Source organism: Rhipicephalus sanguineus, chromosome 1 (assembly GCF_013339695.2).
Source record: "Rhipicephalus sanguineus isolate Rsan-2018 chromosome 1, BIME_Rsan_1.4, whole genome shotgun sequence".
NCBI classification, from domain to species: Eukaryota; Metazoa; Arthropoda; class Arachnida; order Ixodida; family Ixodidae; genus Rhipicephalus; species Rhipicephalus sanguineus.
In genome coordinates, this window is record NC_051176.1 from 324,320,073 (window position 1) to 324,332,810 (window position 12,738).

General features: G+C 45.6%; 1 long non-coding RNA gene across 1 annotated transcript; it reads left to right on the forward strand.

Annotated features, from left to right (window-relative positions):
• The first annotated feature begins 1,567 nt into the window (after positions 1-1,567).
• On the forward strand, positions 1,568-9,388 carry LOC119379508 (uncharacterized). Its single transcript, XR_005181222.2, has 3 exons — positions 1,568-2,268; positions 3,605-3,804; positions 9,252-9,388. It is a non-coding gene; the product is annotated as an uncharacterized LOC119379508 (long non-coding RNA).
• The last annotated feature ends 3,350 nt before the right edge of the window (positions 9,389-12,738 follow it).

Consider the following 12,738-nt stretch of genomic DNA (forward strand, 5'->3'; position numbering starts at 1 on the left):
CTGTGTGGCCTGTAATTTTTAAAGTGGCACTTCTATTTGCTTTATATTTGCATCCTCATGCTTCGACAGCAGTGTGTTTGTGACTATTTTACATTGTTTCCGCAATGTACTTTCAAGTTCTTGGTGACAAGGCTTAAGAAGTGTGACTAAACAAACCACTGATCTCTATAATGACATAACACACCTGATGCTTTGTTCTCAGCGTAACGTGGTTCATAGCTATAGCTGACTTCGTTTATTTGTGGCTGATGGTTGTGGGCAAGCAGCAAGCACGACTTCGGATTGAAGTGGGCGGTCATGGCTGCATAGGCTGTGCCATGTTGCTTCGTAACCACAGTTACTGGTGGTTACATATACAATAAAGGAACACAACGTACATTCGATACGAGGTGAACATATCGGATATCACTTTGACAAATCATGTGCCAAACAAATGCAAATGTCTCAAGCTTGTCACTTTAAACTGCCCCTAAACCACCCAGAGGTCAAAATATAGTTGTGGTTTTGCAGTTGTGCATAAGTCTACAACGAACACATAACCGTGAGAATTTTTTGCAACTGTGCCGTAAAAGTGGAGTTACACGCGTTTGATGATACAAAAGAGGCCCTCTCTGGTTTCGCTTTTTCCTTCTCTGTGCTTCGTTTGTCAGCTCGTCTCTCTTCCTGGCCGAGTGCTCCTCTTCACCATGCCAGGAGGAAGAGCGGTGAGCGGACAAACAGGCATTGTGGGTGCTGAGCAGATGAAAATGTTGACATCGCGGTAACACTGAGGAGCAGCACGGCGAAAGGCCCAGAGAGGAGAAGACATTGTTTCTAGGGGGAACTTGTAAGGCGCCCGCGGCTCGTAGTGCTGCCACATTTGACATTGTTGATCGTGATGACATTTGGAACTCGATGCGCACATTTACTTGAAATGTTAAAAAAAATATCAGAGGTGATTTAGAAGTCTAATGCAATTACTTATAGAATTATGTTTCGCTGCGAAAACACATAGCTTGCTTACACCTCATAGCTTCCACCCTGCTGCAACCAGTTTGTGGGACGGAGTATACATATCAACAATAAAAAAAAAAGATGAAAAATAACTCAGTATCACTAGTCCAATTCCAGCAATCCCAAACCTGTAAATAACTGAACTGCTAATACTGCTCTAACGAAACCCGTTCACAATGAATCAATGGTAACGAAAGTGTCATATTAGGAAAAGTTTCGCAGGAAAGCTCAGGTGAAGGCTCTCTTTGAATGCAAAGCAGATACCCTGCAACTAAGACGTGGATAGATGTCATCTAGCGGTCATCTAGCGGTCACATTACAAGCAGGATAAAATGTTCCGTTCAGGAGAACTTGCGTTTGGCCTAGTTGGTGCTTACTGTTCGACATTTTGACCGCACAAAAAGACGAGGACAGAGGGAGGAACGACCGTAACTGTGTCTGCGCATGTCAAAACTCGCTATATATTGCTACGTCTTTCACTGAATAAAATAAGTTGAAAGTTTACCGCCCGTGTCGTCGTTCCTCCCTCTGTCCTCGTCTTTTTGTGCGGTCAAAATGTCAAACATATTCCGTTCAGGTGCTTTGCTTGCATGCTATAATGAGAGGGGTTTTTAAACAAAGAAACCGTTGTCACTTTGCCCTGCATTACTGAAAATCGCTTTGATATGCCTTTTCCTTTTAGGCGAATGGTTTACCTACCCAGTGGATATAAGTTGATTTTGGATAACATTATGAATGCTCTTAAAACTTTGTTGACTGTGCAGCTAACTTATTTTTAACATATGTCGTGGTAGGCATGAAGCAGTAGGCAGTGCACTTGAGTAATACGCAATGTGACAAAAATAATAGTACTTAATATTACAGGCTGCATACGTTTACATGTCTCTAAAAGTATGTGTACAAGTTTTTGTTTCACTCTAACAAAACATCCGGGCCATACTCACTATGTGGGAACAAATAGCTTCTGCCCTTTTTAACTCATCTCATCTCTTGGTGGTCAAAAGAAGCATCGATAGTGCATATCCTTCCTTTGTCAGGCTACCTATCTGAAACACAGAATCCCGTTCATCTTAACTGTGTGCGAGTTGGTCCCTTTTTAATAAGTTTCTGTGTTTGTGTGTGTGGGGGTGTGTGCATGTGGACGGAGGGGGGGCACACCACCTGTCACCCCGTGTGACTTGTAGGTTTTCTGTTGTTTGTTCCACAGATACCTCGTAATCTGAAGAAACCAGCAGAATGCATCAGTGTCAGAGTTGGCTCCTGTAGCGCATGCAAGTAAGATATGGTTTGCAGGATCAGTCATTCTGCCACTTGCACGAGAAAGGGATACAGGAAGTGGTGCTGAACGCACTTGGTTAGCTTTGAGTTGAGCAATCTTGAATTTCATTTTCGTACAGCATTACATAAGCTAGACATTACAGGTCTTATAGCAGTACGAAAAACATGCAACGAGCAAGGCTAGAAATACAAAAATTGCACAAGGAGGTTCAACACAAAACTTGGTTCACTTAAAATATTTGGCGTGAGCTTTGCGTGTTTTCCAGCATAGGTCCCCATTTCACAATTCAGCTCATGCAGAGCAGATTGTGTTAAGCAGGACACTCATTTTAACATATTAACATGGCTCAAAGCATAAAACAATTAAAGGAACTGACAAACAATTCTTGTGGTACTTGTTCTCTTTAGTTCACTGGAAAGCTAACTAGTCACTGTCTTAATAATGGAATAGTAACGCTGAAAGTGCTGTGAAACATTTTCAGAATTTTTGGATCTGTGGCTACTATGAAGTTGTGTACACACAACACAGGCGGCAAACAGTGGGAGGTCAACACGACAGCGGTACGTGTTTATGCACTGCAGTTTGGTGCACATGCGTGCATTCCGCATGCGTGTGCCATGGCTCGACATGTCCCACTAGTTGACACAAAGCCAACGCTGCTTATTAGCATCAACTCTTTTGCCTAGTAAGCAGCACAGAATAGGACGGGGATAAGTAATAATATATTACAGTGTAATTTTGAGCACTAATTATGGTGCACATTAAAGCATCAAACTATGTACAGCAAACAGAACGACTGGATAACACATCATCAGGCAATTTCTGCTAAGATGCATGGCATACTGTTTTTTTACCTTTAAACGCAATTCAAATATGTAATCTTACTCAAATTGTGAAAAGCATGCCCTGCAATTCACGATCTTTTTATTTCCGCCAGGATCTAATCACACGTTCTGGCCAGTTGTCGGTCCCTTTAGTGATTAATAAATCTTTGCATATTTTTCAGTGTAGTACCACCATCAATGTCAACGTAAGCCATTTCATTAAAGAAGCCATCCAGAGCATCCAGCTAACGTTGCTTGCCTGTCCAGTTAGGGTTGTGGTTGTGCTGGATGAGCTTTTTTTACATACAGTGCGTAGTGAACTAACACCTTCAAAGTCAAGTGCAGGTTCAAAAAAAAGAACTAAAATAGAGGTTGCAAATGCAGGGCCTTAACTTTAAGAAGGGATGCCTCAATATGCCTTCTGGAAAATGGGAGTGTTTTCTTTTGCTGCAGAAATTCGGATGTTATAAGTTAAAATTCTAAAGACCTCATCTACGACCTTGTGCAGGTTGATCTTAAGCAGAAAACCAGAAGTGGCAGTGGTCTCCAGAAGAGACCAAGGACCCCAAGCTCTCTCTGACACAAGCAGGAAGGGCACTGTGGTGCATTGAAAACTTGCTCCAGTAGTGCATTGCCAGTGCACTATGCTGCTGTTTCATCAAGGAGAAAGGAGGTGACCAGCCCCAGAGGAACTTCATGCTCTACAGTGTGAGTGCCTGGATGGTTTTGTTTTTGTCCTGTCACACGTGCTGAATAGTGGGTGAGATTCAGCCGGGGTGGCTGGAAGGAATAGGGGTGACAAGTGTGGTAATTTCTCTAGCCAGGTAGTGTCGACTTTTGCACCGGTGCTGTTAGTGGCCCCAAGTGGTGCACCTGTTCAGAAGTTTCAACATGGTTGTGGCTGCCGCCACAGACTACTGTAGCTTTGTCACCTCGGTAAATGTTCAGATGCATCAGGAAAAATTCGCTATATCACTTTCTTCTAGAGCTGCCAAAATTTTGCATTATACTTGAGTTTTGTTCCGGGCGTGAGAGCACAAATGAGCCTAGCATAGATTAAATGCTGAAATTTTACTCACGGGAGGCCCTGCATGTATGCCTGGCCTTGTTATCATAAGCACCTTGGTGGGTCAGCACGTATGGTGAAAAATTGGGTATCCGTTGCTTCATGAATGCTACATAATCCATCGGTCACATCCAGTGAATCAGATGCAGTGGCATACTGGTCAAACGGTCTCGTTGCAGATAAATGATGCGTAAATGGCCATTATTTGCAAAAAAAAAAAACATATCAGCACATTCAATGAATAAACAATGTACAGCATGGACCGCTTATAACAAGTTGCCAGAGTCGCAAATACAGTCGAACCCGCTTATGACGAACTCGAAAGTGTCGCGAAAAGTGGTCGCTATATCAGTAGTTCGTTGTATATGGACTCGAATTTAAAAAAGTGCACTCAGCGGCCAAGCCGTTTTTTTTTCTGTGCACTTTTATTAAAGTGTTATAACAACCCCTCCGGTCACAAGCTAAGCCTTTTCGCGTCGTGAAGCGACGCCCGCTACGTGCTAACGAGTGAATTACCTGCCTTTGCAATGAACTGACACCGTTTCACCGTAGCGCGGTACTGCCATGTGGAGCTGATCATCCCTGGCTAGTTGCGTGCAGCGCGTCGCCTACTCGGCTCGCGGAGTCACTGCCGGGCCGCTTGCTGTATGCCGTATGCGCGCGTTTGTACGTTCTTCGTGCCAGCTTCACTCCGGACCGTGCACGGGTGCGGCGAGTAGCCTGTTCGTTCAACGCGGCGAAGACAAGCATTTTGCAAGCAACGCGCACTCTACGTCTCCGCGATGCTCTCGCGGTCCTGCACGACGATGCGCGGCGCACTTGAGTTGTCACGTAGTCAAACACGCAGTATACGCTCGCTGTCAGTGCATCGACGTTTTTCGGTGCCCGCGCCACTCAACAACAGCAAGCTACTTTCGTTTCTACAAAGCCATGCGCACTTTAAAGCGGTTTCGCACTACGCGGCGGCGGCGAACTTGCGAACGGCAGCATGGCTCGCTCGTACCGCCATCAATCCGCACATGGTACGGCGTACGCCACACGCGCAACTGAGCAGGTATCTGCAGATGACTGTGATATAAGGTTGTCGGCTATAAGTCATAACTGCACGTTCATCGACGGCCACCACTTCGCCTTCGCTCTTTTCTGATGCTTATCCGCGAAGGCAAAGCCGCTATCGCGCGGAAATCATTATCACCGATCGACCGGTCTCTGCAGTTACCGAAAAGACGGACGACCTTTTGCGGCACTTGTGGCGTGGACGAGTTTAGGGACGCAGTGAACCTTTATGCGATGGAAAGTTATCGCGGTTATCACTTCTTGCATTTATGCCTTTTTGTGTTCCAAGGCATTGTTTGGTTCATCGTAGGCGGTCGTAGCTACAGAGAACGGCGTCAGGAAAGGTCCCCGTGCGAAAGCTGACCGCAAGGCTTCATGCTGCCTCTTTTTTTTTTTCCTCAGTGCCATTCTGCCACTGAAGAAAAAGGCTGGAAAGTGAGCGACCTCGCTCGCAGCGTCCGAAATCTGCGTGCGGTGCTCGCCGATCAGGGTTATCTTAGTCGCGAGTAAACTGGAGTGGGGCACGCGCGAGCACGCGCCCCTCTCACGCTTCAGAAGGCCTGTTTTAACTTTTTTTCGCTTCGTATGCGCCATATTTTTACCGCGACCGTGTCTGAAGTGTTCGTTGTTAAAGTAGGTGGCTTTGAAAAATGTTCGCTATATGTGGACGCAGCTTCAATGGTTAGCATTAGAAAATCGTAAGTGCACCCAAATATGGTCGTTATAAGCGATAGATCGTTATACGTGGGATCGTTATAAGTGGGTTCGACTGTATCTGCACTATAAGCGGTACTGCCCTGTAAACAAAACGACATTTGTGAAAGGCTGTACATCTGAAAAGCATGACCAACAGGCACCCGCATGATTCCGACTATCTAGGCGTGCAACTTGGGCGTAAAGTTGTCAATGTTGAAAGGTAACGTCTGCGGACCTGCAGTGTCGACATAGTGAACGCAGAAACAAGAAAACAAAAAGAAATAGTGCCGTAGCGGAAAGCCGCTGACTGACTCTTCAGACCTCCACATTTATGCGAACTTCGCTGTGGTACAACACTGGCCAGAAACTATACGGGGAAAGGCTATTGAAATTCCAGGGGCGATGTCCAAAAAATCACAGCATATCCACGGAGTGAATGATGATGAGTGGGCGAAGCTGCGGAGGTTCATCGGTAAACCGTGAATCTTCTGTGAATTCTGCCCAGTACATCATCACCGACGTGAGATCGGGCGCGTTTATACTAAAGGTTCGATGACTTATGACGACTTGCAGCTCACTTTAATTTTACATGTACGCTGTGAATTTTCATTGTTTAGAAAACCATTGCTTTAGAAAACATCTGGCGTCTTTCGTTAAGCAGCTGGCGTCTTTTCCTTTTGCTTTAGAAACATCTGGCGTTCTTCCGTTTTGCTTTTAGAAAACATCTGGCGTCTTTCGTTGGTTTATTTCATCAATCAACGGCGTTTTGAACAAAATTTTTATTGTTTAATCACGCACAGGAGAAATCTCACCAGGCACTACCTTGGAGGTAAACAATGGCTGCTAATGGGAATGAGAGACAGAAGAATTCGGCTTTTAGTTAACGCGCACGCTGCGAATTTTTTATTGTTCAACAACGCTCAGGAAAAATCTCCCACCGGCACCACCTTGGAGGTCAAGATCTGGTACTAGCGTTACGACTGGTTACGCACTACTACGACTACGAGGGACGAACGGGTGCCGCCTTAAGGAGCTTCGCCCCTAAAAACAGTGACAACCTTGAACCACCAATCTAGTGTTGCACATGCACTCCCTAGTTTTCGGTGAAGATTTAAGTCACTCCTGACTGTAACAACTCCAAAACGTTTCATTGACTCGGCACCAAACCGCAACCTTGATTGTCTGCAGACACTAACAACTAGGTAGCTAGTGCTCGTTAGGCCTAGCTTGTGGGAGTTTGCCCCAAACAACACGGATATCGGGCGTAGAAGATGTTGCACTCCTGTCCTAAACAGTGGGCAGCAGGTGTGAAACGAAGTTCCGGTCCGCGATCGGGAAAGTCACGCCAACTATCCTGAAAGAGTCTTCCAAGCTTGTAAGTCCACCTGCTGGTGGCAAAGGCAAAAGCTCTGTCGTGTCTCAAAACATTATCACTTGCTGGGGAATAGAGGTCGCACGCACAAGATCTCACTCTACGATGAGACTGTTTTCCCGACAGAAAACCGAAGAGCCAAACAGCAGTTACGTGCACTTCATGCAGACACTGGTGGCCCTTCAGAGCGCAGCACACACACAACAAGCAGCCAGAGCAAAGGGAGCAAAGCCTTTTCTGTTGCCTAGGCAATCACTCCCCCTCTTCACACCATGATGCCCCCCTTGTTTTTCTTTTTTTTTCTTCCACTGTTTCCTGTTCATTCGCTCTGCATCTCATCCTCCATAACGCTGTGGTTCTTCTCTCCCAGGCTGATCCGAAGCGCACTCGCTTCATGTCTCTGAGAATTTTGCAGCAGCCGCCTTATAGCCGGTGTTTCATGTGGGGGGACTGCACAGTAAGCGGCATGCGTGTATACGTGGTGCTTTATGGGAGGGTATGCTGAATTAAGAAAAAACTGCATTATGACCGGTCCTGCACTGTGAACGATTGCGTTATAAATGGTGTGAAGTGTACATAAATATTTTATACACCTTAGACTGGGGCACATGTTTACATTGAAAAGTTGAAGATACTGGCAAAAAAAAATATAACTAAACGTAATTTTTTATTGTAGCCATTTGAAATGTTTCTTCTCGTTCCACAGACAGTCCTTACAGCATTCGTGGCCTTTGATCACGGGATTCAGTGTTATAATTTTTCTTCCTATGCTGGTTAGGGTTAACCAGATGTTGCACTTACTTGCATTACGACTGCAGCACTAATTCTGTCAACCAAATTTTATTATCGTTCTTCCCTTGTAATGCGCACTCTGAACTTCCCGTCCTGCGATGGCATTAGGTTGCCAGATGTCCGTTGCTTTGCTTTGCTTTGCTTCGTGCTTTGTTTTTTTCTGCGTAATTGAGTTTGAAGATTAGTCTCTCATTGTGCTCAAGCGGGGTGCTATTCCATGTCGTTTCTGTAACAATGACATTACACTGCTGTGTCACAAGCGCCGATTAGGTATTTTCTAGGGGTGTGTTAGAAATTTGTGGATAGGTGGTTAAATATTTCTCTAGTCGATCTTTCTATTGGATATATCACCAGTGTTCATGAACGCAAGTACTTTTTGGTTTTTCAAGTCTCCAGCAGTGTGATAATTTTGATTTTTAATTGCCAGAGTTCACATAATAAATTTGATTTTGTGTAGGGGAAATCACCTATGCTACCATACTCTTCCAGCTCAATTGCAATTCACTTTCTATATGTCTTGAGTATGCCAATAAATTACCTTTGTTTATAATGGTGCTATTATGCTTTTGATAGAGAATGCTCCACATTGTGCAGTTGTATTCAATTTTTTTATAACACGAATTGATTAATTCTAAAGCTTGCCGTTCACTTATGCCTATTTCTGTTTGGTGGGCTGTTTTGGTCTGGCTGGCACAGACCTGCCTACTTGTGTGCTGATTTTTCAGCTTCATAACTTGCAGCATTTCATGTTACAAAGCTGTTCAAGATGGTATTATTGCAGACAAACTAAAGTTTAAGGGAAGTAAATGCACATGTACACATTACTAAATGCTCATTTAGGGCTTTTACTGGCAATACTTAGTTTTTGTTAGTATACAGAAGACATTTAATTCAAGGTTTTACGTAATGAGATTTCAACAGATTTACTACACATAAATATGTTCAAAATAGTAAGAAGCACCTAGTTATTTTCCATGCAATAAGCATGCCATTACATTTTTTGCATGCGCTGGAGCTCACTCGTGCACTTTCCTTTTCTATTCACACAAATACATAAAAAAGCAGTATGTGCATTTCTTTTTCAGCATCATTCTGTGTGTTATTTCTTCTGCATGTGAACTAAGCTGCTTACATGTGCGTGTGACATCATGTGTTTATGATTTATGCATGCAGACGCCTACGGAGAACACCTCAAGGCGCATCCAAGCAACGTCCTGGAGGCACAGTGCCACCGGAATCTCAATCGCCATTTGGGGGACCTGCTTAAAGTCCTTAAGAAATGATTCCAGTGTGAGGCTTTCAAAACGGCATGAATATTACTTTATTCATTATAAAGTTTTCATTTTTAAATTCCTGTTGTTGCACATTGTTTTGCGCCATCTTTTCATGGGTGAGATACAACTCGTGAAGTGATGGTGCAAGGTGACCTCATTTGAACAGTCAATTGAGGTATGCATATTGACACAGCTAGAACGTGCTATATAAAACAAGTTTTAGTCCTTGCAGCGGGGCTGGTTTTGAAGAGCATGTAAATTCTTTCTTTATGCGAAGACTAATTTTATTGAATTTTACCAAAAGCTAAATTTTATGCGGTCCTAAGCAGGGAGAGTTTTAGCTGGTGTTTTTTCTATAACATAAAACCCTGCATTATTTCGTTGCAGTATGACTGCAGCTTATGATGTCCAGCATATTAATTCAGTAGCTTCTTAACACAGTTGTTTCTTCTAGAAGCCTTTGTTTGCTCATCAGGGCTGTGTCTGGATAGCAATCATATTTCACCTTCATGCAACATTAAGACAGAAATATTCACACGATTTCTACACAGTACAGCTTTACAAATAACGTGAATGGCCAATTGCCTCTTATGTTGCTTTCCACGAGGTCTAGGACGTCCATCTGATTTTCGCATAATGCGGCAGATAGCTGCATGATTTCCGCATTATGCGGTTTTCCGTAAGCTGCTGTTGTCCGCATATTTCCGCATGATATGGCACTTTCCATAAGCTGGGGATGTCCGCATCTTTCCGCACGATATGGCACTCCATAAGCTGGGGATGTCCGCATCTTTCCGCACGATACGGCTTGCCGTAAGATGCGGATTCCGCATCATGCGGCTTTCCATATTCCAATAATTCCGTATGTACGGATCCGCATATACGGATTGTTTCAGTAGGACTTTTCAATGATTTCTACACATTTTCCCAGCTGTCTATAGAACCAATTGCACATTGTGGGAGCAAGGTGCACATGCAAGGGTGGACGCCGAGGCTGGTGTAAGCTCGTCGCCGCCTTGTCTATGTTTGTAAACAAGTTCGAGCACATATTCTGCATACACCTATCATGCGCCTGGCTCTGGCCATCGCCGCGTCTCCTTCTAGATACGAAGATGTTTAACGCTTCGTCGCAGGGTCACACTGTCACCTTTCCCATAGCACGCAGGAAAACGTGTCGGAACACAGAGGCAGAATGCAGGGCTTTCGAGCTTCTCTCATCATTGCGCAAGAAGTGGGCACTGCATATGCGGTTTCGGTGCTTCACAAGCTGCCTAAGACGTCCATCGGGGCTAAAAGAAGGCAGAGTTTATGACCACAACGAGCAAATATGCGCAGTAATAGCAAGGAGAGCATTAAAAAATTAAGAGCGTCTGTTTATCTCGCATGTCGCACCGCCCTTATCCGACGCTGTCATCGCTCGTTCTCGTGAGCCTTCCATATAAATCCATAAAATTTTATTTTTGGCAGCTTACCGACAGTGTTTCTGTAGCTGTTGCGACAGCCATACACGCCACAATACAACCGCTAGATGACCAGGATTTGGCCTTTATAGACGGTGGAAAGTTTTCATAAAGTACGCGACAGGGAACCCGCGTTAGTGATGTTATGACGACTGATCTCCACTAGGAGGAGCTGGATGGCGCATCGAGCACGCGGGCGTGAAGCCACCGGAAGCCGTCGTTTTTGTCCCGGAAGAGAGCTTTTCTCTTCTTTTTTAAAGAAATATCTGCCTGTAGCGCAGTAAACTGTACGACTCGACCGGAAAAGTCGTCAGGGAAGACATTTCACGTGTAAGTACCTCAAAGTTGCATTACTTTTTACGCATTTTGTACGTTGCAGCACTCCACCATATTCGGACGGTGTCGGCACGGCGTCTGTCATCTTTTGTGTAGCGTTCGTCGGCATCTAAAATGAGGCGTAATCGCAGAGTTTGAAAAAATAAAAAAGAAAAACGATCATAACAACAGCTGCCACCCGAGAATACTTGCATTGCGCGACTGAGACGGACAGGAGACGCCAGCTTCCGGGACAAACAGGGGACCTTCCGGTGGCTTCACAAGCGCCCGCCTCGAAGAGCGGGGATGCGCCGTCCAGCGTTTTTAATGGAGGTCAGTGGTTATGACCTGCGAATCGCGTTCATCATATACTCTGTTCCTCCTATGCCAATTTTGGTGAAGACCAAGCTAAGGAGACGACCAGGAGAGCCCTGTTACGATCGGCATCTGCGCTGAAAAGGAGGCGGCGTCGCCTGTTCTTCGAACCCGGCGCCGAAGCGCTGCTTGCCTTGACAATGGTTCAAGCGCGTGAATTGTCCTTCCGAGATGGGACGTGAGGCGCCGTGCAGTCCGGCCCATCCGAGCTCAGCGAAGACGACCGTAATGGTTTCCTGTCGCCAGATCTACCTTGACGAGACAGCGGCGTCCGAGCGGATGTCAACCAGCCCCGCTAATTGATTGACGAGGTGCTTCGGAGCTGCAGACCCTTTGTTGCGCCCGGCGGTCCGAGCGTGGGACCCATCACCCTACGGCCTTCTCATGGCGGGGACCACATCTTGCAACTTTGGTGCAACAGCAGCAGAGTGCGGTGGCCACGCCCCAGTCGACGACGCTGACCTGGGCGAGTGTGGGTGGCACCCTCATTAGTGTGTGTGGGACGCGATTGGACCGTCCCAACTTGCAGAAATTCCCCAATCTAGGGATCTGGGGAAAGAGACCCTTTAAAACGAGCCCCCGCGGGCTCATTCGACACGAAATCCTCGTCCTGTAGGATGAAATCGTCATGTACAAACAAACTGCTCGCCCATGTAAATAAAACCTGTTAAGTTTGCCTTCCTCCAGCCTCTTCCTCCGGAGACTCTGGTGCTTCAAAGGCCGGTCGCAACAACTGGATGGCAAGCGGTGGGATGGACCGAATACCTTGTGGACTGGCAACCAGCGAGACCAACGCAGCACAACACGACCGCACGGTGTAAGGTGAGTGCCTTGCTTTGCTCTGAGATACATCGAGTCTCTTAGCCCAGCCCTGTTAAGAGTTCGATAGTTTATAACTGCCTAGGAATTGTGGTTATTTTCTCAGTAGAGAGCAGCTTTCATCATGGACCTGAGTAAGATAAATAAGCCAGAGCTTATTCTGATGTGCAAGGAGTTGGGTGTAGACGTCAGCGGAATATGCAGAAAGCCTCAGCTTATTCAGGCTATAGAAGCTATAGACGCAGATGAGGATGAGATACGGGAGTGTTGGGAGTTGATCGAGAGCAATAAGCAGAAGGAGAATGACGAAAAGGAGCGTGAGAGGGAAATGAGGAGGATAGAAAGTGAACGAAAAGAAAAAGCAGAGCAGCGCGAGCTAGAAATGAGGCGCATGGATCTGGAGATCCGCAGATTAAT